At 39.2% G+C, this 6872-nt stretch overlaps 1 long non-coding RNA gene across 1 annotated transcript; it reads left to right on the top strand.

The window, feature by feature from the left end:
* Nucleotides 1-790: 790 nt before the first annotated feature.
* LOC112953887 lies at nucleotides 791-6850 on the top strand. The gene is made up of 2 exons (XR_003250634.1): nucleotides 791-884; nucleotides 6344-6850. It is a non-coding gene; the product is annotated as an uncharacterized LOC112953887 (long non-coding RNA).
* Nucleotides 6851-6872: the final 22 nt, after the last annotated feature.

The raw sequence follows: 6872 nt of genomic DNA, 5'->3' as shown, positions 1-6872 counted from the left end.
CATTCTTTGTTTTGAAGTTTTGAAACTTCCACGTGCTTTTTGATGCTTAAGTGAAGAGAGAACCCTGAAGACTGTTGTAAAATGTTATTGTTAATATTTTTTTTTTCTATTTTGGATATTTAAGATAATAGATGTGTCAAAATTAACCTTTCCAAAATCCTACCCCGTGTAACACCTGTCTCTAACATTGGCCAGCGTAGGATACTTCGGGAAAAAAAATAGAAAACATAATAAACATGCACTGCAGTTCTACAGAAGTCCAGTGTATTTTAAGTTCGGGGTTCTTGGAGGAAAAGGCATCATCAMTATATCTCATAACCATTAGTGAAGGTTTCTTCTAATAATCTGTCAAATATTGAACTCATAAAAACTTAATTATTACAACTGCCTGCAGAATCACACTCCGTAACTTTAGCATATGGGTATTTCTTGTTTTGTGTTTTTAAGAGCAAGGAATACATGAGTTTCTACTACAGGAAATTTCTTATGAATTGATAAGGTGTGTAACTGGAGTGTGACATTTAGCTATAAAGGAATTAGACAAAGATTAGCAACAGATTTTACACCATTCTACACAGGAGAACTTGTTCTAGAATTTTGTGACCAAAATAAGAAAAAGTCAGGTTTGATTTCCCTGTGCTGATAAGCCTTTATCTCTCACAGGTTTCTCAGAAATGAGTTTAAAGGAAATTTGGAACAAAGTCAGTGAAGAGTTTTGATTTCAGACTTCTGAGGTTTAGAAGTAGAGATGCTTTGTGCCTCAAGCTTCTTACCTAATGCTTCTAAAGTTCCCATTAAATATGAATAAATATGAATAATTCTGACAACCTAGTCTACATCTTCTGATCTTTCCCTGATCAGCAAAGTGATCCTGAAATGTTCAGGTAAATATTTTAAAGATTTCTGTATGGTGATTTAGGCAAGAGGGAGTGTCTGTCAGTTCTGCTTTATTGTATATATTAAGTGTAAGCTAAAATCACAAGGTATGTGCACACTGATATTTGCTGACCATTTTTGCTCTGGATCCTGTTCTTACATTAACCACGCTGCATTTGTGCTAAGTTGCTATTCCCTTCTAGATTGGAATAACATAGCCTCTTTGAAGGCAGAATCTGGGAGTGAGTCAGTGAGTTAAATTGWCCCAAGAACTGCTGTGAAGTGCAGGATGGACAGCATCTCAACACGTCTTCTTCCCACATTGCAAACCAATGTTGCAAGCCTTGGTCCCTCACGTATTTTCACCCTGCGGATCTTTCCTCTCTCATATATTGGCAGTTGTGGGTTTCCCTTCTCCGCCTGAAGTCTGAACAAGCCAGGAAAGCTCATAACACGAACCTTTCATGCAAGAGGCTTTTAAATTCGACAAGCATATCAAAACAGGTGAAAGATGGCAATTGCGCTTTTACTACATAGCTACATTGCAGATCTTTATGTCATGGGATGCTGAAGACGTCAGTAGCTTGCATTATTCCAAAATGGGTGAGACTGAATGAAGAAAGTAGCTGCCAAATGCTGCTGAATCTGAAGATGTTGCGTCTGGTTGCAGCTTCGTGGACACAGGCAGGTATTTGAGGGAAGACGCAACTACTCTGGTGCTGAGTCACTCACTCTTCCCTGACTGGTTATTGCTTTTCACCACTAAAGAAAAAATGCTAAGCACCAACAAAACACGGATTTCAAGGACATGCCAAGGGTCTCATGGAATCCCTACCTCAGCATGTCTCCCAAATCCTTCTGTCTCTGCTTCAAGGATGAAAACAATGAAATCTTGTTACAACTGCATGCACTGATTACGTGATCCTTGTTGATATGTTTGTGGTCCAGCCCTGGTCTCTATAGGCAAGGAACACCCTAGATGCTTGACAGAAACCTAGTTCAGAGACTCATCAAAACAGACACAAGAAATCTTGTCAATCAGGTGGCTAAATCTACTTGGAATAAATATCTGCTAAAAATATATCTGAAAATGAATCTGCAATATCTTAYGAACACAGAGGAAAACGATCCTAGTTCTTTATGTTTTAATATAGGACATGCTGTTWTGTCTGGCATAGTTATTCAATGTATAAATACATATACAATATAAATATTCATCTCTGCAACCACCTTTCTACTCTTGAGAAGCCCCAGGAATGTTTTCAAGTGTTCTTTCACTCTCCATCCCAGGTCATTGCTGCCTGTTACAGCACAGATTTTAGCATTGGGAGTGTACATGCAGTCTTGTACACCAGGTGTCAGTGTGTCTCTCTTTTTGCCTTACAGAGTTCAGGCTACATCTCTTCAGAATAAACTGCAGCTGTTTTTAGAAAATAGCAAGATGTGTTGTCAGGACGAGACAGATGTGTGCAGAGAGAGACCCAACAGCATAGAGAACAACYACCTTAGGTACAGTACTGCTGGAACAACCCACCAGCCACACTACCACTGCTCAACCCTCAATTACAATCTAGGACTAGAGACAGCAGCACCTACAGCATAGCTTAGACTAGAATGGACATCCAGGTCTAAATTTAGACAGAGCTCCTGGCACCAACTAGCAGAGGATGTGGGTGGAGGCCTCACTTGAGGCTGGTCAGGGCAATTAAGGCCTGCTAGTGTCCTCAAGGCCCTTAGAGATGATAACCTGTTTGTCTTGTTTCCATCCAACTATGTTAGTCATTGTGCAAATGCAAGAAGAGATGGTTCTGCCATGTAACAGGACAGAGAAATACACTCGGTGGCAGAAGGACAAGAAGCTSTAACTGGTTTGCACATGGAGAATTCTCACAGGACTGTTGAATGGAAGAGGTCGTTGCTGCTGGCTCAAGTCAAATGAAAAAAGTGAAAGCTGACCTTACTCTACAAGCGAAATGGCCTGAAAATGTGAAAATCTCACAGAATTATCATGAAATATGCACTACATGAGGTCTTTAAAAGAAAAGCTATGTGCAGAGTTGCTGTAGTTGCTTTGAATTGTTCTATGAATCTTTCCTGGATTGCTGCACATGGTTTCACTTTCTGCCCACATGGTTTCACTGAGCACAACGGCAATTCCTGTGTTCATCAGAACTGATGGCCAAGACTATATGCCCCAAGGAGGGCTGTTTGTATGGTGTACATTGAATCCAACCTCACAAAACAGTGACGTTTTGGCAGTAAGGAGCTTCTATCCTGAGTCAAACTACAAAAATATTGATTTCACATTTCTTAGAAATGTGAAAAATCTTGCCTGTCTAAATTACCGTCTCTGTCCTTATACAAATGAAAAAAAATTACAAACATTCACTAGTGAAGTATTTATTGTAGGGACAAACAGATCGGTCTCACCGGCTAATGGCTCTTCCTCTGTTTCCACTGTTTTTTTCATAGATCCCTTAAGGTAGATGATAAGAACTTCTAACTAWTTTTATTTCACTTCCTGTTGTATAAAGCAGAAAACCAAACACTTAAGACTCTTGCTGCTACAGCATAAATAACARTCTTTTAATTTACAAACCTAGACTTTTTGTCCATTTAACAAATGCTTTAACACTGTATGATTAAGCCTCTGGGTGCTTTGTGAGACTAGAAATGTCCTTTTATTTTAGATGCTTATATGCATTTAAGCTGACCTTGCCAATGTGGTGACATACATCATTCTCCACCTAAAAATTCAAGCTTCAGGAGCTCTTCTTACTGCCTTTTCACTTTATGGTAAACTGTTTAAAGGGGAGAAAAAAGAGACAGGGTGTGGGATGGTGGTTAAGGTTAAAATGTGGGAGCATAGTCTAGCACTGCTAGCATTTTTAACACTAATGACATTTCTCAGCAATCTTTCCTGTTGGCTTACATTGTCATGAAGATGTCTGCAGATTTTAGCAAACAAAGCATGAAATGAGTTCTAACAGAATATTTTGTACTGTAATTATCTGCTTGGCTGCTGTGGTGCATAGACATCTTGAAGGAATGTGTGCAGCCAGCACCTTTTATTGCCCCTGCTCTGTGCTTTTCCGCAGTTTCCTCTTTTGTTGAAAGAAACTCATTGGTGAGGCAAGCTCCTCCCAAGTGTATGAAGAGTAAAAATTCAGATTACATGCCAGCCCAGAAATTACCAGTTCTTTAAGAATGTGGGTGAAAAACAAGCTATGCATTGTGATACTTCATGATACTGCTGTATCTGGTAATTACTCTGGTAATCSCTGTTCAGGGACTTTCTTCCCCAGGAATGGCAGTATTGTATTTAATAGTCCTTGATAGATGGTTTTCTCCCATGAATTCCTTTCTAAGTCGTGTAAACTTGCCGTAACATTCTGTAGAAAAGAGTCACATGGTATGATGCTGAGGAACTGATGTAGTGATTTTTATCGATATATGATGTGTGTGTGCAAGGCTGAAAAAGTCTTCCTAGGAAATTACCACTGACTGAACAGCATCTAGTGTTGCTCATCCAGCAAATTCATCACTCTACCTAACCACAGGCAATCATCCCTTCACACTTTCTTTGGGACATTCAGCCTTGCTCCCCAAACTGTTCATTTTGTTTGGGTTCATCTCCTTGGAACATATAMACTCTATCTCATACCTGTCACACATACAAACTAAATAAATAAAAAATAAAATCTGTTTCACACAAGAAACTACATTCTTCTCCAAATGGAGGCCTAGAATCTCCTTCCTCCAGGTGCAAGCTCAGACGTAATGATGTTTACCATTACTAGAATCTTCTTACCTCATGTTCACATCTGGATCTCTCTCTGCTCCAGGGATTCTATCTGGACTTCATCTTTGCTCTGTCCTGGTTTGCTTTTCTAGATGAGAACTGCCGACTGCCTGCTCCTTCATCAAAACTATCTCTGGTCTTTTGAGGATTACTCTCTGATACTCACAGTCTTGCATGTGGTCTCTCATCTCATGTATTCTTATTTTCCTCTCTTAGCCTTTGTGCATTCCTCTCCACGCCATCTCTCCATCTTTGTACAATTTCTTCTGCTCAGACTGCTTCAGATCTGCTCCTTCCTTACCTTTCATTCTCTTTGTCTCTGCTGAAGAAGGCACATTTTGCTGGTAGGGCTTCACTGCTTCCAACTATGGTTTCAGGGATACTTATCTGGAAGGCTGGGAACTAGTTCATCCACATGGACCTAGAGGGGCGGCTGTGTGATCTCCTGTTCTTTAGCCTGGAGGCATAGGGAGACCACTTTGCAACCTTCCAGTTGCAATATCCTGGAGGAAAGAGAGCTAGTAATACTATCTAACTGTAGTTTTAGAATAAGCTAACATAAGTTACTTTGTTTATTTTATTAAAGTTGTATTTTCTCCCTTTTTTTTATATTAACTCATGTTTATACTGGAATAAAATAAAATATTAGTGCTGGTTTTTTTTTCCCCAGGCCTTTGATCTTAGGTTTTTCATAAGATAGAATCAGGTGGCACAAGGGAAACTTCACTTCTATTTGATTCTTCAAGAAGAAGCATCAAGCATGCTAGAATGGCCACATCTCAATTTATTCAATATTGCAAAAAGTACAAACCAGTATTATCAATTCCCAGGCACAGCTGGCAGAGGGCTCTTCTTACCGAGATAACCTAGAAGGTTCACTAACTGTGTCCTTGACACACACATATTTCTTAATACAAGAAATACATTTAAATGAAGAAGAACATTTATAATGAGTACGTAGTTGACATCTCAGAGCATTAGAGTCTTTATGTCTGGAAGATTGCCTTATGTGTAGGAAAATATAAGAATTGATAGCATTTCTCACAAAAGAATATTGAGATTAAATAAACCTTATAAATTAGACCAGGCATCACGCTGTATCTAATAGGATACGTCAGATGAATCCCTTAAGATATTTTGGTCTTGAGATTCAACTTTTCATCTTACCAGTCCTGACGGAAAACAAAATCATTCAGAAAAACCACTTTCAAATTTTGTGACTCAAGTTTTAGCATGCATTGTCTAATGCCTGGAGCATGAATATATCATTTTGCTTTCCATAGTGAACTACTTCAGCAGAGCCCAAACTGCCAGGGCCACAGGAGCCTGGCTACCGCTGCTACGAGGCAAGAAGACTTCAGATCACATCAGGCTTTCTGATAAGGTGAAAGTGGTGCAGATTTGCAACCAACTCCACTGATAAAAAATCCACAGTAACAGTATAGACGATTAATCTGTGTGCAAGTTGAAGACGTAATTTACACAAAATGGTACTCGTGAAGAAACATCACTGTAGGTCAACCTCAGTCTTCCTCCGTCTTCTTCACCACTTTGCTTCATCAGAACAAGAATAGATTTCTTGACTTCTAATTCCCAACCATCTTCTGTTTCTTTAGTCCATGACCTTGTAGTAACCCTGGAAATCATCTGCCTTCTGTCTCCTAGCCCAGGCATGTGCTGCAGCTCAGCTTATGAACTGCTCTCGCTGCAGAATGCTTCTGGCAGACCTGAGACTCCACGACGGACTGGAGGTGGATCCCAGGAAGGTATCTAACCTTCTCTTCCATTAGAGGAAAATACCTGACTCTCTTAACACATTTGAATAGTTCAATTCATTGCTGTCATCTCAACAGTTTCATATTTTATTTAGATATGAAGAGTCTGTAATACTGATGTAAAGGTGCAACCTGTGTATGGGCATCCAGATTTAACAACTTCTGTACTATAGTGATTTAGCAAATAATGTTGTATTTTGATGATGAAAATAGATGATTTATCTACTTTAAAATATGCCTTCTGAATAGATCCATGGATTGCTTTCACCAGGCCTCCTGGATCTGATTATATGAAAATACTGATTTTTATAAACTGAAATAGGTCTAAAGATTACATACATAATAGATAGGATAAACATAGGTCACCAGGAACTGCTGATCACAGAACTGAAATCTGTTTTCTTTACTGTTAGAAATAT

The sequence above is a fragment of the Nothoprocta perdicaria genome, unplaced genomic scaffold (genome assembly GCF_003342845.1).
Source record: "Nothoprocta perdicaria isolate Ctin4 unplaced genomic scaffold, notPer1 scaffold_469, whole genome shotgun sequence".
Taxonomy (NCBI): domain Eukaryota; kingdom Metazoa; phylum Chordata; class Aves; order Tinamiformes; family Tinamidae; genus Nothoprocta; species Nothoprocta perdicaria.
Note: the sequence above shows the minus strand (reverse complement) of the source record. Positions and strands in the feature narration are given on the sequence as shown.